This window comes from Anomalospiza imberbis, chromosome 6 (genome assembly GCF_031753505.1).
Source record: "Anomalospiza imberbis isolate Cuckoo-Finch-1a 21T00152 chromosome 6, ASM3175350v1, whole genome shotgun sequence".
Classification (NCBI taxonomy): Eukaryota; Metazoa; Chordata; class Aves; order Passeriformes; family Viduidae; genus Anomalospiza; species Anomalospiza imberbis.
The window spans coordinates 12809050-12831061 of record NC_089686.1 but is presented as its reverse complement, the minus strand read 5'-3'; the positions used below and the strand labels follow the sequence as shown (position 1 = coordinate 12831061).

At 38.8% G+C, this 22012-nt stretch overlaps 1 protein-coding gene across 5 annotated transcripts in view; it reads right to left on the bottom strand.

The window, feature by feature from the left end:
- BCL11B (BCL11 transcription factor B) overlaps window positions 1-22012 on the bottom strand; it is a 92748-nt gene that overhangs the window by 2571 nt on the left and 68165 nt on the right. The gene's annotated exons all lie outside the window — the stretch shown is intronic.

The following is a 22012-nucleotide window of genomic DNA, read 5'->3' as shown; positions in this document are numbered from 1 at the left end:
AAGAAAAAACAGAAAGAACACTTAAAAAATAATACAGCAGAGAACATTTAAATACAGTTGGCATTCACTTTATTTTGCTAACACACTTCCTCCTTGGCATTTCTGAAAGAAGGATTTAATTGCAACGTATTGACTGATATAAATTGTTGAACAGCACATTTACTCACCGCACTTATTCACTTAACATGTATGACAAATATCACACATACGCATTTGTGCTATATACATTTACATCCTCTAATTTGCAAATAAAACCTTCTTTTATGACGTGTAGGAATCCAAATCCTTTCATGAGTTTATTCCACAAAAAGGAATTTGTTTCAAGGGATTTATGACTATGGACAAAAAGCAAGAAAAATGCAGTGTGGTAGGTTTTACAAGGCACCTGTAAGGACCTTCAGTGCCATTTTCACTCTCTCATTTTATATACTTCATGCAGCAGTTCCCTGAGATCTTGCTGAATTTAATTTATACATGCTTAAGTCATGCCAGCACTTCCATTTTTTAAATATTATGTAGCTATTTAGCCACAAAAGTCCTATTCAAGTCAACAGGAGCTTGGAAAACATACCCTTGCATAAACCACTTTGACGTTCTTTTTGCCAAAACACCAAGAAGCCACTCAAATGAAACATCCGGTAATCAAAGCCGACAGCACAGTTGCAATTAACAGTAACAAATGTCGGGCCATGCTTGAACCAGGTCCCAAGAATTTCTGAGCCTGAGCCTGCCCTCCAGTGCAGAAATGCTCACCGGAGCCAAAAACACTGTTCTGTTTGCTTTTCTAGCCTCTTGGAACAGCTGCATAAAGGTGGAAAGCATTCCTTTAACCTTGATTCAGCTTTACATAAAGGACAGGTGTGGACAAGTCTGCATCACAGTCATAATTTTGCTAGCTAGAAAATTCCGGTCCTGGGCACAATGTAAACTATGTGGTATCTGCAAAAAGCACTTCCCTCCTTGCCCCCCCTCATTTTTTCAATGCCTCTCCAAGACTCTGATAAATTCATATATAGGTGTCCACTTGAAAATCATGATCCAGGATTTGTTTTGTGGTTTGTTTTTAAATGAGTGGGAGGTTTCCTGAAAAAAAACCTGACCATTTCGGAAAACCAAAAATTAATTCCTTGCTTGCTTGTTTGTTTATTATAGTGCATGTTTTCTCTAGCAATGGCCCCACTGAACCTAAATGTACTAAACTTCCTGAAAGCTGAATACTTGAACCAAGCGTCCTGCTTGACCCATGATGGAACCAGGACCCAAGCAATGCCTGATTCAGCCCCTCCACAGGAGCTCAAATCTAAAGCTGAAGTAACAATCCCTTTCTAAACAGGGGGCTGCCATTCCCAAAAGCCTCTTGCATGAGCTTGAAAATTAAAGCTTTTATAAAGTGAAAAGAACCATATTATCGAAACTATCTTGTAAAGAGGAAGGACTCATAGCAGACCAAAGAAAACACCAAAAAAAAACAAAAACCAAACATTTAAACTTGGGCACATCAAGAGAAGTTTATTGAATTCCCCTCTTCTGGCTGTTGCAGGAATGACTGCTGCTAACAAAACCTACAAAACCTTAGACAAGGAGGCTAGAAGATTATCTGCCTACCTATCAGCTTGTCAGTTTATTTAATCTTATCAACCAATATGCATCCATAACAGCATAAAGGAAAAAGCATGTATCAGATTGAGACTTATTTACAAAGGTAGGTGATAAATGTGGTGCAAATCTTCATGCGCTTATTGATTTAGTAGGACTATTGCTGTGGATAGCAGCTTCAAACCCTGATTTCACTGAAGCTGTCTCTTCACAGACAATAAAAAATGTACACAATACAGTAGACATTTCTGCCTGGCTGATGTGGCCCCCATACACTGGACCTGCACTCTGTGTCTGTATGGGCCAGACATAGTTGCTTTGATTGATTTCTAACAATCACTATTGGAAAAAAAAAAAAGTTTGGGAACTGCCCTTGGCTTGGAAAAAAGTGCCCATAACTGCTATTGACATCAATGAAAGCCACATACAAACACAGAAAGGAACTGTTACATTATCCCTTAAAAATCTACTTAGCACTGAGGCAGTTAGGAAGTTTTATGTCAGCTTTGCAGCCAAAGCAACAGTAAATGCTCCCATTATTACTTCAAATATTTAAATTTCTGTTTCTTACAGAAATATTATGAAAATGTCTAGACCTTTAACTTTTCTTGCACAGCAACACGTGTAGTATAAAAAGTGACAGAAATCACTGAAGCAAACTAAAGTATATAACATGTTCTGTCAAAAGCTTTTTTAAACAATATGTTTTACCTCAGTTCACCCTAGAATAGATTTTAATAAAGCCCCTTACGAAGTGTGATCTAATAGCAAATGAAGTGCAGCATCTTACAAGGTCATATATCTTCAAATTAAAGAGTGCTCTGCACCCTTCACCTTCACTTTATCCACTCTAATTAATCGATTTATTACCCACAGCTGTTCAATTCTTTCATTTTTAAAGTCACAGCATGCACTCTTTTTTTGTTGTGGGGTTTTTTCCTTTAAAAAAAAATAAAATGACTGAGTGTCTGTGTATGTGCATGCATTCTCTTTGCTTAGCTCAAGAACTGACAGGAGGAAGAAAGCAGCTGTGTATGAGGCAACAACAACAGCAACATGTTTACTTCAGAAAAGGCACATACGTAAGAAGGAAAATTCCTGAGCAGGCTGAGGATCAAGGCCAACCTAAAACTGAAATGGCTGATTAAAAAAATTACCCTCAAAATGGCAGCTGGCTGGATGCTTGCTATTACATGTTACATGGAACTAAGATATTTTGGTTTGTTTTGCTCTCCAAAACTTCACTTCCATGAAATTCAAGAGAGGAAAGTAAGTCCTCACCTTTTTAGTTTTCTTTCAAAATTAGTGCTACTACTGATCTAAGATTTATATGCTAGCAGCCATAGGTCTTCTCTCCCTTGTTTGTTTTGTTTAGCTTTTATGTTCCTCAGGGCTCCTCTTCAGGAGACCTCAGCACAACAGCAAAATTGACTGTAGGCTACCTGGCTACTAATCTCTGACTGATTCATGAATGTTCATATATGCATACCTATATATATATTTTTTTTTTTCACAGCCCTCAAAGACTCTCCCCAGACTCCCTCTTTAAAAAAATAGGGAAAAAAAAGTTAATTACCATATTATCACTTCATGGTTATCTTGCCTAAAAGTTGCCCTGAGCAGTGTAGATGCTCACTTTTAAGAACAGAACAATGTCAAAAAGTCTTTGAAGATCCTCTCCGAACATTTTTATGTTCAAAAACTTGCTAAATATTTTAAACATGCCCAGAAACAGCCATGTATTGCTCAAGAATGATCCTTATATTTAATAAGGCACCTACACTATAAAAGTCTTTGTTATAAGGCTATTTTTGATATATAGCTATCTTAATCCCTTGCCACCTGCACTGAAGTCTGTCTAAATACCCACTTTATGACAACTACCTATATAGTCTTTGCCATATGCAGTCTTTATCACTTTAGCATGTGCTTCACTTTAAGCATGTGAGTAATCAACATCAGTGAAACTTAAGCATAGGCTGAAGTGCTCTGTTAGATAATGATGAAATTATTCATGTGCTTAGAGTCAAACACAAGCCAAGACTTCATTAATACTGTTGGATGAATTGCACATGGTTTCAATCCTACAGTCTGTAACTAGGCTTGAATTTCAGGGCTGAGAGTTGAAGTACAATTCTTTATTTTTACAGTAGTTTGTAGATATGGTGTATGTACAGAGATGAGACATCCAGGTCACAGCTCCTGAGCAATCAATTGTAGCTTCCAGGTTGCAGTAAAGCCAAACAAATACTGCCAGCTTAGACATGATAGACGTTTGTAGGACTGAATCCTACTAAGACCTACTGAAATGGTATTTCAGGTATTCAGAAATACCATTTAAAGGCTAGGAGGGATTGTGAAATGGAAGAATGAGAGGACTGGGATAAACCCTAAAGTTTGACCTCATCCAATTCCAGTCCTCCTGTCATGGGCAGGGACACCTTTCCCTTGACCAGGTTGCTCAGACTTCCATCCAGCCTAGCCTTGAACACTTCCAGGGATGGGACATTTGTAACTTCTTTGGGTAACCTGATCCTGTCCCTCACTAATCTCATAGTAAAGAATTTTTTCCTAATATCTGATCTAAACCAACTTTCTTTTAGTTCCCTCTTTGTCCTGTCACTACACGTCAATATCTATGAATCTATTCATATTTATGCTAGCTGCTCCAGTATCCTGCTTCAAAGGCCACCAAATAGAGAGCCTACACTCTTTTAAAAGTCTATGTCACTCCTTCTCTCCTTTACCATCATTAAGATTCCCCAAGTGCCTAATCTAAATCTTTCTTCTTGCAATTTAAGTTCTTAATATATTATCCTACCCAGATGTACATGTAAAACACAGGAAAAAAATTTAGTCTGCACCTCACAGTTATCATCCAGCCCAAGGATTTTCAGCTGAACCACTTTGTGTCTTTTAATACCCTCTTCTCTCAATTTGATTTGGAAATATTGAGGGAGAATTCACTTTGTGTTGGAGTAGTCAGTGGCCATGTTGACTATTTTCAGTATAAAAAAAGCTGTCTTTCCAATTCGAATTGCTCAGTTAAACTCCCAACAGTTAGATCTTGCTGTATTATTACCTGGGAGATTAAAAATCTCTCTAGTATCTTCTCCCAAAGCAGGTCATTATAAACTTTGAACTTATTGAACACTGTTGTCTTTTCTGCATATTATGACAAAAAGATGGTCTTTTCCAGAAATATTAAAATGTGTTCCCTCGATTAGTGCATGACAGATTATGTTCCATTCAAAATGTCAATGCAATAATGAGCCTTTTTCTCTTTCATGAACAGTTCTAAACAAAGCTGAATTCAGACCCTGCCTTCCAAATTCTGCCCTTACAGGAGACAGTGAGAAAACACAGGTCAGAACAAGACCATACTGGGTCTGTAGATATCCACCCCACTGCACCAGTCAGCCTGAATCCCTGACTTATCTGTCCCCTGCAGTCTGACTTGTATCATTTAGTGATATGCAGATCTTCCTTGCCCAGTTGGTACATAACTTTATATGTACCCTGAATGCTGAGCGCCTTTACCCTGGAGATAAAAATTTCCCTCAAAATATCCTCAGTTATTCTGGATACCATCAAACAATAATCAGTGTGAGATAAGAACTGTTGAGAATTCATTATTTTCTGCTGAGCTACAGTGACATCCAGTGCCTTATGAATCCTCCCCTCAGCATGCCTGAATAATTCCATTAGCAGTAACAGGGAATGAACTCCCCCTCATTTTAATCACCCACCCATAACCCCTGCCAGGACTGCAGTGAGGACCTGCAGTCAGGTCCATATAACCACTGCCACTCCTTACCTCTAGCAGTACTTTCCAGATAATGTTTCTGGCTCCATTTTACAAAGTTACAACAGCAGCAATAAAAATGTTAAGGAATTTTAATGTTGGTTTACTGCACCTTTAGAAGTTCAGGAAAAGTAGAAACTTGCAAGCTTTAAAGAAAGAACACCTTTTATTGTAGCACTCAGGAGCAGACATGTATCAGGTTCCTACAATCTTTCCTCCAATATTACTCTCTTCTCCACCACTTGATTTTTAATGAACATTTATATAATTACTCCTTGTTATTATGATGGTTACTCTAATAATACCAATAAAGGTAGCATGGATGCTCCATAAAAACACACCTTTAATTGAATTATTATTAAATTAAAATGCCATAATTGAGAACACAATTTTAACAAGTCTCCTTATAAGACCAGCTGACATTAAAGAGAAGGGCATTAAATACTGGAAAGATTTAGTGTTGTATGGTGAAAAAAAAATATCATCATGAGTGGTTTGACAGATCACGCAGACAAGGGCCAAATGCTTTTCAGGTGTCTGCAGTGTGGATCTGCTATGTGACCTATATCAGTTCATGCTTGGTGCTTGCTTGGGTCTGCAAAAATATCTCTAATATAGGTATTTATGCTGAAGGGGTTTTATAAGCCATATTATGACTTTAAATTTTCCAAGTTAGCAAGAACTTTTACTCACCTATGTTTATAATAGAATAAACATTATCTGAGCACACACAATATTGAGAGTTTTATCCTCCCTCCCTGCATTCACTGAGCTGTTTGGAAGTGCTGCTACTTCCATTTCAAAAGGACTGACAGTCTCAATAAAAATTAAGACAGAAATGCGAAGTAGGGTCCAAGTATGGGTGTGAATCAGCACTGCTAGTCCAATGCCAGTCACTAGCTTTAAACAACAGACACAAAGGTTCCATATCTCTTTCCACCTCTCTTAATAGTAATTCTGTTTTGATGGCAGCAAGAACTGAAGATGGAAAACAAGCACAACTCCATCCCCAGAGCTAACACAGTTCATCCATCCCCATACTGCCTCATCTAAAGAAAGGGCTCAAGAGAGTCTTGCAGCACATCCTGCTGAGGGTTACGGGGACTGTCACCAACAGTTCATAAAGTTAGCGTCAATTGGAAGCTAAAGTTGGTATTTTATGACTTAACAAGTTGCCTGCAGTCTCACAACCCACACACCTCCAATTCTACACTCAGATAAACAGCCCTGGTCTCCTGTAAATCTCAGCCAACCTAAGTGCACCTCAGTCAAGAAGAGTAGGTGAAGGTTTAGGTGTAAAAGCCCAAGCATGAGGAGCCACAGGGCCTGTCATCATCTGGAAATGGGGAATCTCAGGATGAGGTCAGTGAAAGGAAAGAATGTGACAGGGAAACAAAAATGAAATGTTTTTAAGAGGTGGATGGAAAATCAGGGGTGTCTGAAGAAAGAAGTAATTGTGAGGTGTTACTTCTCAGTTACAGAATCCTATTACCTCCCATACAAGGCCCTGTTCTCTTTTCCTACCTTGCCTCTTGATAGCCTATCTCCTCCAGTGCCATCTTCAACAGAAGAAAAATCACGACTTCATGCAATATTCTTCTCCCACACACTGCCTGTATGTTTTACAGCTTTCCCCATCCTCTTTCTACCTTGACTAGTGAGACTGCAAGCTCTCAACAGAGATTATGCAAGAAGCTTTATGCCAAGAGAACCTACACACCCAACAAGACCCTATTATTCCCTGCACTGATTTTGATTAGTGATGTGAATATTCTTGAGAGCATTTTCTACCTGTTGGAAAATATCTACAGTAGGATTGATTGACACAAATATTAAAAAATATTAATATTGCACTACTGTTAACAATGTACTATTATTCTTCCTGCGCTAAAGCCAACTGTCAAACTCTAGTTTTGGTGGATTAAGTGCTGCCCCACTTTTGGGAAACTATTTTATTTTCTAAAGCCATTACAGCAGTGGTTTTTCCCTATTAGGCAGAACTGCAAATAGTCTGTTTGTGACTCTTGTAGTAATGAATATCTATTTTGCCAAATCAACTATTTTATTAAATGAGGGGAAAACCAAATGGATTAATTACCAATACAGAGCTGAGAAGTCAGACTGTCATGCTACCTACAGCCAACTTTTCAGAATTCCAAGAGCAAAGAGCATAAATCCTTAAAATCTTAGTGATATCAAGCTGATACACCTTGCCAAACTCTTATTTGAATTACCCTGCTATGAATTCAAAGTAGCTGTGATGATCACCAACACAGATTTTTTCAAATTTTTCCAGATAAACCATACCAGGTTGTTACTAACAAGGATCTTAGCTAGACTTACATAAATATACCAAGTTGCAATTCATTTGGTTTTTTCATTGAACTTTCCCCAGAAGCGTATTATATGTCCTCTCTGGCATTTATACTTATAAAAAAGGAGGAGGCTGCAGGCAGACTACAGCCATGCATAACACAAACAGATGCTTCCTGCTTTTTAATGGACATGGGCGACCTTTGGCTGAAGCAGCTTGTGTTCAATGGTCCCATTTTCTGTGAGACTTAATCATACCTCAGATCTGTACTTCCAGATTCACATAAATACACCAAATGCACAGCTCAGTTTAATTTCTAGTGCGTTACAAAATGGTAATACTATATTTTTAGGTATAAAATGTCAATAGGCATTTTAGGCAACTTCCTTCTGGATGTCCAATTTCTCATTCCTTAAAAGAGCTTCTGGCTTACTGGATGTTAATGTTCAGCCTACAGAAGTATAAGAAATGCTTCCACTTAGTGCAGAAAAGGAAAGAAAAATGGGTTGCAGAAGTTGGAACTTGTGACACAGGGATTTTTAGCCAGAAGCACTATTGAAATGGAAGATAAAAAAACGTGTTTGTCATCTCTGAACACCTTCTCCTAATTGGTGTTAAATCTAAAATGCAAAGGCAATTTATAAAGTAGAGGAAGGGAGAAGTGTGAAAAGTAAGGAGCAAACAGGAAAATCAATATTAAAAGATCAATAGTGAATGAGTTAACTTTTAAATTAGCCCTTTGTGATACAACAGTTTCAACTAACTCCACCTTTAGCATCTAAACAGCTTTGTGTCTTTTAGATAGTTTGTTTGAACCTAACACATCAACTAGCAGACTGAATGGATGTTTTACAAACCTGCAGCATAAAATAGTGAAAACTATCAACTAAAATGGGGATGGTGATACAGAGGGGCACTGTACCCACTCGTGAGATTAAAAGACCATAGGAGACTACCCGTGGCTGGTGGTTTAATATATAGGATCCCATTTACAGCACTCATGAAAAACCCTTGTACTGCTCAAGGACACTTTTAGGCCTTTTTTATGCATAAGGTATTCAAATGCATTTGAAATAATGTCAGTCTTTTCTACAACATATGAAATATGCCAGCAGCTTCCCTTTAAATCGGTTTCCTGTAAGCAGTTTTGTTTGAAAACTGGCAAGTGCTGGGATTTTTTTTTTCCCACAGACTTCTAAGGTGCCATTTTCTCATCTTACAGTCAAGAATTCTCAGTAATCTGAAAAGGAACTAAATGGAAGGTACATGAAGGAAATTGTCCATGTCACATAACGGAAAAGCAAAGAGAAAATTAGGAAACAATAAAAAAAGCCAAAGGGTGAAAACAAATTTTCTTGGGATTTTTTTCCCCAGGAGTACTTCTGTCTGTTTTACTGCAACTATTTCTTAAGGGTATTAGGTGTCTATTCATAGTTACTAAATAAAATAGCATTTTTGTTTTAATTCATTGCTTCTTTAACAAATGCTAACTCCCATCTCTGCTTCTTTAAATCCAAAAAATCTCCACATTCAAGCCTAAGAAGTATTGTAAAGGCTGTAAATCTTGTTTTAATGGAATGTACATTTAGCTATGAGGAGATAATTGACGTTATGGAGGGCCTAGATGCTGAATTATATAGGTTATCTAATACAAAGGGGACTCATTACCGAAGCACTACAAACAAGTAGTAATATATGTATATTGTTCTGAGTGGCGTTATAGCAAAAGTGTTCAGGTCTGCAGGGATTTATAAAACACAAGAAAACAGCAGACATGCACTTGTAAATTTGTCTCATTTGTCTCTGAAGTTAAAGGTTATTCCCTTGATCTGAATTTGTAATAAAAACATGCTAGACTAAGGTTTGTAGAGAATGTTTGAATATGTAAATTGTGTATAATGATAGGCAATTATAGGGTAAAAAACTGGACCTTATGAATGTTAGAGAATTGCATGGAGCATCAAAGTATTTTCCTTCAGATGAAATATTTATCTTTTATGCATGTTATAAGCACTTTTTCAAAGGTATTCAGCAACCTATTTGAGCAGAGAGTTGACAAAAATCAAACCATTACAGCCAGCTAAGACTGTGGGCTTATGCACAGGAGAAGCCACAGCTTTTTACAGAATATACATAATAAATCTCTTGAACTAATGGTTCTGGAGATGGATCCTCAAGGACAAGTTCCACTGATTTTCACTCCCTTAGATGAAAGCTGGTCAGATGTTCCTGGATTTTTTTTTTAAAGATATGGGGGTGGAAGTGTAGGGAGGGAGACTGCAGAGAATAACTAAGTAAGAATGTGAATTTTCTTGGATTGATTCAATGAAGCTCCATTTTCCCTCCAGTTCATTGGCTGCTGTTTTCAGGGAATAATTTAGTAATAATAATAATAATAATAATAATATTAATAATAAAAAAGGATGCTCCATCAATATAGAAAGGAGGAAAGCCAGGAGATGATACTATAGTTTATGCTACTGAAGATAAGGTTTTCTCCTTCTCTGAGCACGACAGTCTGTTCAGGTTAACCAACTGCAGTGTTAGAATAACTCCAGCCGACTTGTCACAGAGTACAAAAGTCATCAGCAACTGAATGTTCTTTTCTGCACCGCAATTAAGACGAATCAATACGACGTGCCACAAATGGTATTTTACTCTCAATAAGAACTCGGGCTGAGTTTATTCAGAATATTTTAGCGCTTCCCCAGGGGATTTTGGTCCGACGCAGATGGCAAATAAAGTACTCAGCCTAGGGCTAGAGCACATTATGCTAATTCTAATGTCAGATGTACTTTAATATACAGCTCTATTTAATCACCCCATTATTTCACATTTCCATATGAAAAACCTGCGGCACTTCTGCAGAGCTTTCACTCTGCGACAATGCCAGCTTCCTTCAACTAGCTCACTGTGAAAGAGAAAAGAAGACTGGTCATTCTCGCCAGTCAAAATGTTACAGTTTCAAAGTTTCAGTATTCCTGAATTTAAAGTGGGTCTTCCAGTGCAATTAGCAAATCGCTCGGCTAGAATGCTGATATGTACAAAATGCTAAGGAGGTGTGATTGAAAAAAAATAAAAACAACAGCCCTCCCTCTCCAGCTCATCTGCTCAAGCATGCAGATATAGGCAGGCACGTACCTCAAATCCGCTTGCAGATCAGTAATAATAAAAATAATGAAAATATTTTCATAGTGCAATTCAACCAATATTCTCAACACTTGTCACTAAAACGTTGCTATTCCCGGCTGTGTGGCTTCCGTTACTTAGAAGAACAGACATGGCTGGCACAGCTGCCAACCTACAGATGTCTCTGAATAAAACCTTCCTTGTGTATCAATAATTTTTGCCTGCAACAAACTACACCTCTAATTACGTTTTAGAAGCCACACACCTTCAATTCAGGCCACTACTCAAATTATCTGCAAATTTACCTTGATGCCCCTTCTGTGGTGACCACAGAATTTGAACCTTGAATGTAAAATGATTTAAATCTGGATTTAAAAGGAATGAAGGAAAATACTTTGCTGTGGAGCAGTTTTTCAAGCCATGTAGGCTCTCAATGTGCAGACAGGGAAAGCAGAAGCAGTCCTTGGAGCACCTCTTCAGCATCCAAGCTTTCCCTTCTGAATAATTCTGTGAAGGAATCTTAATTCAGCATGTATGCACAACTACAGTGAAATGAGCTGCATGGTCTCAACAAAATCTTCCCTCTGTTTGGCATAACTGGGGCTGCATGTCAACCAGTACTGCTCCTCAGCGAGAGCCAGGTCAGGCCTAGATTATACAGAGCTGTTGTTAGAGGCATGTATGAAGCTTAAGTCGATTATTTTGTAATCATTTCAATAAACCTAAAACATATTTCACTGAAAAAAATGTATTTAGAAAAAGGCATCATTTTTCCTCCTCCCAGTCTGCGTCCCTTAAAAATTGTTCAACAATGCATGCAGCAGCCAGCACCTGGGGCCAGATCTCACCTGTTTTCACTGCTATGCATCAACATTTAAAGATACAGAACTGCACTCTGTGCCTTGACACGACATATGCCACGACTTCCCTGTCCTAATTTGAACAAAGAGAATGACATCCTTCACAGTCAAGGCAGAAATGATTACATTTTCAATATTTTATTTTTATATGCATACACATATATAAATGTATATGTGCGTTTATGCATATATGTGCGTTTATATGTGTATAAATATATTATTTGGTCTTTGTTAGACTGGCTGTGAGTACACATTATGCACAAAGGAGAATGGTGACTCTGGACAGAGCAGAGGTCCATCCTTCCTTAGCTACTTAAACTAGACCTTCAAACGCATGATCTTACCATGGGAGAAGTATATGCAACAGTTGCACCCTACTGGAAGTTTTGTCTGAATGGTAAACACAGCCCAAGTTAATTTAGTAAATTAGAGCAACTTTAAGATTTGTTTAAAGTGAGGTCTGTCACTCTTAGAATGAGTTAAAATAAAAAAGGAAAAACAAAATGTAAAGAAAAGACGAAATGAATGTTTAATATTCTAATGCAAAGCCCACCAAAGTCAATATGAATCTTTCCACTGGCTTCAATGGGCTTTGGAAGCAAGTCTTCTTCCATTCTGAGATTTGTTACTCTCAAGACACTGTCTTCAATGTGGGGATAAATCTGGCTGTGGTGGTGTAGTTAAAAGAAGATAACTGATTTCACAGCAGCTACAAGCCTAAAGAACTCAGCTGTAAATACTTTAGAGGAATAAATGGAGACCCAGATAGTAAAACATCTTTTGTATCTTTAGTCAAAAGGAAAAACAGTTGAAATACAATAAATAAATGAACTGAAATTAATCCTTGACCATTCTGTTGCTTTTTCTTCTGCTGATATTATGTTGGTTTTTGGAAATAAAAATAGGACAATAGCAGTTCTCCCTAGGTCTATCCTATTTCTTTAGCTCACTTTAGATAAACTGACTGCATTCTTAAACTCAATTTTTATGAATTCTTTTGTTGAGACTAGCAAAACAATTATTAATAATATATTTATTCTTGACAACACACAAATTTGTGGAATCCCATTCAATTTCCATCATTATGGAAATTTTTGCGTGCCAGAATGTTTGCAGACCCATCTACACTAAAGGGTTCCTACAGGACTCAGAAGTCCTGCAAAGGAAAATCCAGTCTTGAGTGAACAAAGAAGCAAAATGAACAGAAGCTTTAAAAGCCTAAATGGGGAGGGAGCACGAGGGGGACAAGGGAAGGAGGAAGGTATAAGATACTCGGATGAAAAATAAAATCCATTAATTACAGAGGTAGGGATCTTGAGGGTTGCTCTAGATAAAGCATTTAAATTGCAAACTATGACTATGAAGTTTAAAAAGATGAATCTCCAATCATACTTTTTGAAGTGCAAAGATAAAAATACAACTTTTGCTCCTTAAATAGGTGATGTTTTATGTCCCTATAACACTGCAGAAAAATAATGCCGATCTTGACTAAAAAGAACTTAAAAACTTATTTTATTTCTATGAATCTAATCTAGATTGGTCACCTAAGAGAAGCATAATTAAACAATGCAAAGCATCCCAACCCCTTGGAGAATGTGCTGCTTAAAAATATTTTTAGAACAATCACTGTAGTAATTCTTCTTAGTTGTAGAAACACTCCAAATCAGAAAGTCAATTTTTCCTCTATTTGCAGAAGTGTGCTGGTTTTCACTGGAAAGGCGCCTGTGTTTTGTTTGGCTGCTGTTCATATACTGCCTTGGCAGGATTTCCTTGGATTGCTTACAGTGAACATTGCTCTTGCATACAGTAGCACTCCCATTTTAACCGTCCCAGCCACACGTTTTCTAATAACACACGGAGAGCTGCAAAATCCCTATAAGCACAGCTCTTTAAAGCAGCAACAGAAGGGGGTGGGGGCGGAGGACCGGAGAGGGGGAGGCTCTGCCCGTTCAAAATCCAGCGCTGCAAACAGAGGATAGTCATTTTAAAAACAACCAATGTGAATTGTGTTTAAGGAGCAGCTTTCCAGGGAAAGAAAAATCATCTCCGAGAAGATTCAGCTGATTCACCGAATCTGATCTGCACAGGCTGAGCTCTGAGCATCACTGAATTGGGTCCTAAGTACTGTTTACGTGCTTTCTTTTTTTTTCTTTTTTTTTCAATATTTTCCCTGCCCTCCTGAGGGGAGTGCAGATAGCTTAGTAATTCGTAGGATTACCTTGCATGTTTGAGACCCTGCACCTGAGCCTGAGTTCCTTGTGTGCCCCAATTTTTTGCCTCGTCGTGGAGAGGCTGGGGTGCATGGAGAACACAGGGCTCCACTGTGAAAACCAAACGGGCAAGAGAGATGAAAAAGGAGGTCATCTATCTCGCTGCAATAGTACCAGGAAACAAATGCAGCATTTCTACCTACGGCTGAGCAAAAGAAAAAGCCAATAACAAAACCGTTATTCAGCTCCGTGCCCTTTACAAATAGGACTGACTTGTTAGTGGACAGCTGCGGCTCAGCCCCCCTCCACACCATTCCAACTTGCTGCCTTTGCCACCCTGCTTTTGGAGATCAACAGCAATTTGCATCTCCATGCATCTCATTTCTCGTTAAGTAAGTTGATTAATTTGGGTGAGGGAAGTTGTCATTCAAAAAACCAGAAATTTCCACTTGCATAATTTCTGCCTTTCAAAACTGGCTGACCCCCTCCCCACTGATCCAGCTCCCACTTCACACCTCTCTTTCTCCGGGTCCCTTTTTCCCCGTTCCCGCTCCCTTCCTCCCTCTTTCCCTCTTTCTCCCTGTTGTTTACAAAGGTTTCATTATGTTTTCAACTAATCAGAAAGGCCTACTAATACACAATTAACATGTGACTATAAAAAAATAGCTTCCAGAAGAAGGAAAAGTAATTAAGTAGAGAATGCTTTTCAGTAAGTGCTTGCTTTAACCCATTGTCAGAGAACAGAGTGTAGGTTAGTCCACAATGGAATGAACAGATGCCAAGGGCGAAATGTTAAAAGCAAGTAAAAAAAGGGCATTATTTTCTTTGGGAATAATAACTATCAACGCCACAAAAACGTACATCACATTGCAGTTGTTTATATCTGACCTCTTCCTCTTTCCTACACTTTTCTGAAGTGCCTTTTCTGCCTATTTCATTAAAATAAATACAAAAATAAAAGTATAATTTATTGCATCTTTGCTTCCAAAGTGACAGGAAACCGTATCTTGGTTTCAGCTGGGATAGAGTTTTTGTTTTTCCCTAGTAGCCAGTACAGAGCTGTGTTTTGGATTTAGAATGAGAATAATGTGGATAACAAACTGATGTTTTAGTTGTTGCTTGCTCAAAGGACTTTTCTTCTTCTCGTGCTGCCCCACCAGTGAGTAGGCTGGGTGTGCACAAAAAGCTGCAAGAGGAAACAGCCAGGACAGCAGACCCCAGCTGACCAAAGGGATGTTCCATGCCATATGCCCTCATGTTCAGTATATGAATTATGGGGAAAGCTGGCTTGGGGCTGCTGCTTGTCTATAGTGTGGGCATCATTATTTTCACTGTAAGCAGAGGGCTTATATTCGCATCACTTGTTTTTCTTCAATAGTACTTCTCTCTGGTTTTGTTATTTGCCTTTTGATTACAATTGTCATTATTCTTTTATTTCATTTCAATTAATAAACTGTTCTTATCTCAACCCACAAGTTTTCTTACTTTTACCCTCCCAATTCCCTCTCCCATCCCACTGGAAAGGAGTGGTTGTGTGGTGCTTAGCTGTCAACTGGGATTAAACTCAGCAACACTGAGGAATCACCATCACTATCAAAATAGCACAACACTGTAGTTTATTAAAAAGATTTTACTTCAAAATATTTTAGGCCTGAATGTACACATAAACTAAGCACCCAGAAAAATCAGTAGGAATTATGCCCAAGTAATGACAAGGGGTGTTGAACTCTTCTCAAGATGTGCTGTGTTATTACAACACAGGAACTACAGGAAACAGTTTTAAAGGATGTAATGTTTGCAACACTTCAGTTATTAACTTTAGATCTGTGTGTTGACACTGTCCTCAGGCTGAGAGCTGCCACACAGGTTGGAAGCCTGAGGACACTAGCAGATATATATGTGCGTGTGTATATTGGGGAGGGGGCTTAAGTGAAAGTGTTATCTAAATAGATTCAGCCTTTTTTTTTTCATTTTTTTTTTAAATACAGGGATTTTCAAAATATGTCCAAATGTTCCCTGTGTTCTTTATGCATTCAGTCAACCTCCCCAGTAAAAATCATTCCCTTTGGAAAAATATGTATTCCTCTGTATGTCTATCCTTGGAGTGGAGTGTTTGGGATATTTTTTATCTCTGCTTTCCTCTCCCTTATATGAGTTCTAAAGCAAACAAGACACTTAATTGTGTCATTTCAAAACCAAATCCTGCAAGGGCCTCGGTATTTTCAGCAATATATTAAACACCATTTTGGTCCCACTGAAATCAAGTGGGAGCTGAGAGGTGTTGGGAGGAATAGGTCCTCCAAAGTCACAAAGGACTACACGTAATAACAGCTCCTTTGCCTTATATTCCTCCCCCCCACCCCATGAATTTATATTCCAAACTATGTATCACATACAGAGTATTTTTTACTATCCAAAATCCCATTAGTTTCATTGGCACTTTAGGTAATAAGATTTGCATGGTAAAAATTCCATTTCTATTAGATTGGGTCCATAGGACTCACCAGCCTGATATGATTGTCAGAGGAAAGGGAGGATGTGTGGGTTTGTTACAATATGAGGATTTGTCCACACAGAATTTGGCACCAGTTTAATCAAAAGGACTCAGTTTAACCAGTGCAAACCCCAGTGTAGCCGCTATTTCTGTCAGCTTAAAACTAGCTGTATCAGGAAATTTCTCACTGTACATTTATATAGGTATGCTAAAACAGGTCAGCTAAACTGCAGTGGCAATCAGTTTAAATAATCTATACCCTGAAGTATTCTGGATTATCTGTCTGGAAGACTCATTTAGCTAAACTAGTGGAAGGAGGTGTTCAGGCCAGACACAAATGATGTTTCACACAGGAGAGAGAGATGATGGCCTCCTGGGCTGAATCTCAAAGTGTCTTTCTGGACAGTGTGAAATCAGTGAGAAACTGTCAGCCAGACACTGCTGCTCTTGTTCATGTAAGAATCTAAACCTAAATCATGCCCACAGTCAAGAACCCATTTTCAATCATGGCCACCAGCTGAAGCTGAGGGAAAAATCTTGCGAACCAAGGTAGAAAAAAATTCACAATTAGACCCTGTCCAGACCTCCTAACAATCAATGATTTAAAGTATGCTTGATCAATGATTTTCGTGCCAGGACTCGATCCAGATCAACATTTTTATAAACCACCCACCAAATCTTCCTGATTTTGCCTTTGCCTAGCCCTAGCCTGTTCATTCTTTTTAGCCCATAGGGCAACCTGCAGCAATAAGTTCCACACCACTATTTGTTGTGAACAAAAAATTACATCAGTTTTTGTTCTACTGCCTGATCCATGGGATAGTAAACAGGGACATTGGCACTGTCAAGTGCAACTTGAGCAGGCCACAGCAGCAGACCATCACAAGGTACTCTCTAGAGATATGGACAGAAAAATCACACTGTCTGCTTTTACACAATTCTTTCTTTAACCAAATCATTACTGATCCCACAGGAGACTGAATTGTAACTAACAGCAAATGGAGAACTTCAGGATTGGGCATAAGTCAGATATGGTAGCTCCTTTCCAGATCATCCCTCCCTTAATTTGTTTGTTCTTGATTTCTGGTTGACTAAAGAGTTTCTTGTCCATTCCTAGCTTTGTTGAGGCTTAAACAAAGGAGACATATTCACCAAATGCTAGGAGATGGGTTTGTAAGTACTTTGCCGAAATTTGGCACTTTTCCACCTCTTAAGAACACTCTACGACCTGAAAATGAGTCATGGTCTGGATTTTTTTTCTAATACTCATTTCATACATAGTTTTGTTACCTATTATTCATGGCTATAGCTCTCATTCTGAAAATACACCTATGTAGCATCAGGCTGATACTGAAGTCTCTTTGGCTTCAAAGACTTTGAAACCTCACTCCAAACCTTCTGAAAATAGGGCCTGGAAGGGCTGTCAAACTACAGAATCATCCCCAGTGTTCCTTGTCACTTCAATCATAATTCCTCTACCTGCTCTTTATTTAACTTGCTCATATATTTTTAGGTTTTTTTCATCTTTCCTTTTGAAAAATCCTGTCAACATTTTAATAATTTTGTTGTTCTTCTCTGTATTATCTCCAATTTGACAACACCTTCCAATTAGCAAGGTGCACAAAATCTTAGGCCATCTTGTGTCTTTGTTCTGCGGAAAAAATAGTTTCCCATTTAGTCTTGCTGTGGATCACATTCTGACATCAAGAACACCTTGGGATAGTGAAACTAAGGACTGAATTTGGCCCATGTACTTAACTGAGAAGTAAGATTATTTTCCACAGTTCTTTGTCAAGGTTCCTGGATGAAAAGCCTTCCCTCCTCTACTCCTGAGACCAGAAGACAGAGCTGGGCGACAGAAGGTTTGACTGACAGTGTTCAGTCTGGACTGTTTTGCCTTTATCACTCAGGTAGATGTGTAACCCTACACAGAAGTTCTTTTCTAACCAAAACATCATGACACACCAGATTTACAGAAAAATGCAGTTGAGGGATATGGGATACAAAGCAGGAAGAAGGGCCCTGGACATGCACAAAGCAGACAGCAATCAGGCTGACTTATAACCAGAATTTGGTTGGAGACTCCAGATAATCATCCAGGATTGTCTGACAGGGGACAGATAGTGAGGCTAGCAAGGAATTGTTTGAGGATCCCACTGGGGTATAAGAAGAAGTAATGAGATTTAATTGAGCTACAGACAGTAAAGGCTGGTTATCAGGAAAACATTTTCTAACTCTGAGGCCAGCAAATCCTTGCAAGGATCCCCAAGATACTGACATCTCAGACGAGGAGAAGCACTTCAGAGTGCACAATGATAATGTCCCATTGCCAAAGTCAGGCAGCATTATGAAACAAGCAATTTCTACTTTCTAAATTTACAGTTGTGATTCACAAAAATGAATTGGGTTGATCCAAGCACCTCATTTAGAAACACTGGACTCAGCATGAGTTGCACACACCCCCTTCAACCTCAACAGAGGCTGTGCCGTATGGGAGCCTCAGTGTGCTCTAGAAATGAGTGTTATCAATATCAGTCACTGAGAGATCAGGTCAAAACTGTTAATATCTCATCAGTCACGCGAAATTCATCTCCTTTCCAACACACACCTACAGATTTATTATTAGGGTACTTCAACTCTTTTGTATTTTTAAATCAAGCTGATTCACATACTGTAACATTCATTATATAATTAAAAAGACATGATGGTAAAAGGTTTTTTTCTAACTCATTAGGAAAAACATATGATATATATTTATAAATTACATATTATCATCTTTTTAGGCCTAATGATGTGTGCTGTCTCAGGCAAGATGACCTGCTACTCAGGCTAATTGATGCTATTTCATAACTACAAGCACGAGGTATTTTTATCTAAGCTTGGTCAATTGGCTCTATCCATTAAACATGTACTTCGGGTTTTGCTGGGAAGGGGGATGGGAGGAAAACAAGACTGAACATTTGAGTCAATATTTATCCCTTTGTCAAGATGGATGAGGAATGGATAAATCTGGTGTATATGCTTTGTCCACTGAACCTGGCAACATGGACTCTGCTCAGCAGACCTATCTAAGTCAACAAATACTCTCTCAATTAACTAACAGGGAATTCTAGGTGTGAGGCAAAGTCCTGACTGCTGCAGTGAATAATATGAACTTTCATGAAGACAATTGACTCTGCTAAGAGGTGAGATAAACACTCAAGTGTTGAAGTGTTGGGAGAAATAATAAAATAATTTTGGGGGTGTCAATCCAAAGACATCAGTTTCTAAAGCCACTTTCTTCATCTAAGATCCCCTACAAATAGTAGCCTTCTATTCTTCTAAGCCCCAATGCACACACAGTTGTTCTCAACTCTATTCTTATGTTTAAAAAAAAAGAAATTGGAGTAATGCATAACCGTTGCCTTACTGAAGACAAAAATGGAGCAGAGGCATAAAACCACCCCTAATTCTCTAACCCTCAAAGCATAGAAAGGGACTAGTATCTTTTAACTTTTCAAATCAAAGAGGACCTAAATCAAAGTGGTCACTCCTGCTTCAGCCGAGGGTTCTGACCTTCCTCAGAGACAGGGAGCGCATTGTCACATCCCATGCACGGAGTGGGGTTCCCTGAAAGCACAAAGCAAGAACTGGGGGAGGCTGAAGCCATATTCCACACAGCTCTGCACAGCCAGCCCTCCATCTCTTGGGTACACCAATGTGTTTGTACTTGGCTTTGGAGCTGCAAGCAGACCGAGCTCCTCTGCACACCTCGGCCCTGTGCTGAGCTAAGGCCGTGGCCGTGGCATGCACAGTTCCAGCAGGACAGGGTAGGGCTGGGAAGCAGCATGAGGACAGCAAAAGGTAACTGCCACAGAGGTACTCCCTGTGACAAAGCCATCAGGCTCTGATGAGGGAAGGCAAATGGTGGCAAGGGTGACACCGGAAAGCTGCCCAAAGAAAAGCACTGTGGAGCTCCATTGAAGATACAGGGAATGAGAGATCTGCATTTTTCCCTTCAAATCTCACTCTGTGAAACACACAGTCTATTCATATATTTTCTATTAATTATCCATCCCTCCTTTGTCAAATTCCCTTTTGTTTTACCTCCTATTATCAAGCTCTCTTATGGGAGCTTCTGTTTAATTTTTCCACCATTAGACTACCTGTCAGAAACTAAGCAGACCAAATTTTTGCCCTATTGTAAAACTACCAGAAGCTTTTACCAGAGATAAATGTAGCCCTGCACACACAAGAGGATGCAACAGCATGGTATATGGAAAGATCTGATTTTCATTACTAGAAGGATAGACAGTGCAGATATGTGGTGATTATTATATAATCCACCTTTCTATAATGGACAAACAGGAGTCAAACTTGTGTACTTCACTAATAAAGGGTTTACAAATGGGCCTCTTCTAGTCATGAAAATAGTCTTTCCTATTTTATTAAGATCCATCTAGTGTACAGTGCACTGAACTAACAGGCAATCTTCAGTTGCCACCTCACGTGTCTGCATTGCATAGTACAATTCCTCCTAGTTAAATATCTCAGGAGAAGCAGGAAAACAATTAAAACTAGAAGGTAATAAATGATGAAGAAGCCTATGAACAGCATGCTGGCCCTCTTCCCAGTCTTCATTCATGCATCAAAAAATCCCATAGCTCTGAGTCTTTGAGAGGGCAGCTGGGCAGTAGGGATGTCCACAGTAATATAAATGGGAATTAGATATGATCGAATGTGCTCATTCCATTTTCAACAGCACATGTAATATTCTCCCCCCTTCCCTCCTGTTCCCCCACCTCTCACCCTGCTACCAGAATAGATGACTAATGATTCTGTAACCAAGCAACGGGGCAATTGAAGAGTTTCAAAGTTCCAGTGCATGATAATTTAGCTATGATCATTTAGGTGATCAGGCTCTTACTGGAGAACCCATCCCTGAGTTAAATATCTGTTCTCACCAAATAGTTTTACCCTGGCAAGGGTTTGCAAGGATTGGCAGAGGTAGAATTTTGTCCTCAGAGCTTGGCATCTCCGTTCATTACTTCTGCTGCTCCCTGACACATGCAAGATGACGACCACACAGGAAATGAAGATGCATCTACTTGACAGTCACCTGCATAGCAGCAATGGGGGCAGCCCAGTTAATACAGCCGTTGTGATACTCCATCAGTAATACCCCAATGAGATTTCATCCCCAGTGAGCAGTGCTCATCAGTAGGTACAGTTAGCACAGTTTAATCCACCACTGTTATTGTATTTTTATTTTTTTTTTTTTGCATAAGGCAAGAACATTATTTATAAGAATTAAGTCACTGAAAACATTTTAAAATACCTAAATCTTTTTCATGGGTCTATTCTAACTGCAGTAGTCCTTTCCACTGGGGAATGTATTGTGAGATAATTGATTTTGATGCCACCACGTGTGCCCTTGCTTTAGACTCAGGACACATAACTCACGTGGGTCAATTATCTCATAGTACAATCCCCAGTGGCAAAGTCTATGGCTTGATAATATCCTATGCTAGAAAAAGTATACCATTATCACTGGCTGGCATTTGTTTCCAAAGAAAAATGTATTGGTAAAGTTGTTTATTGCTGGCCCACATATACATGCAGATA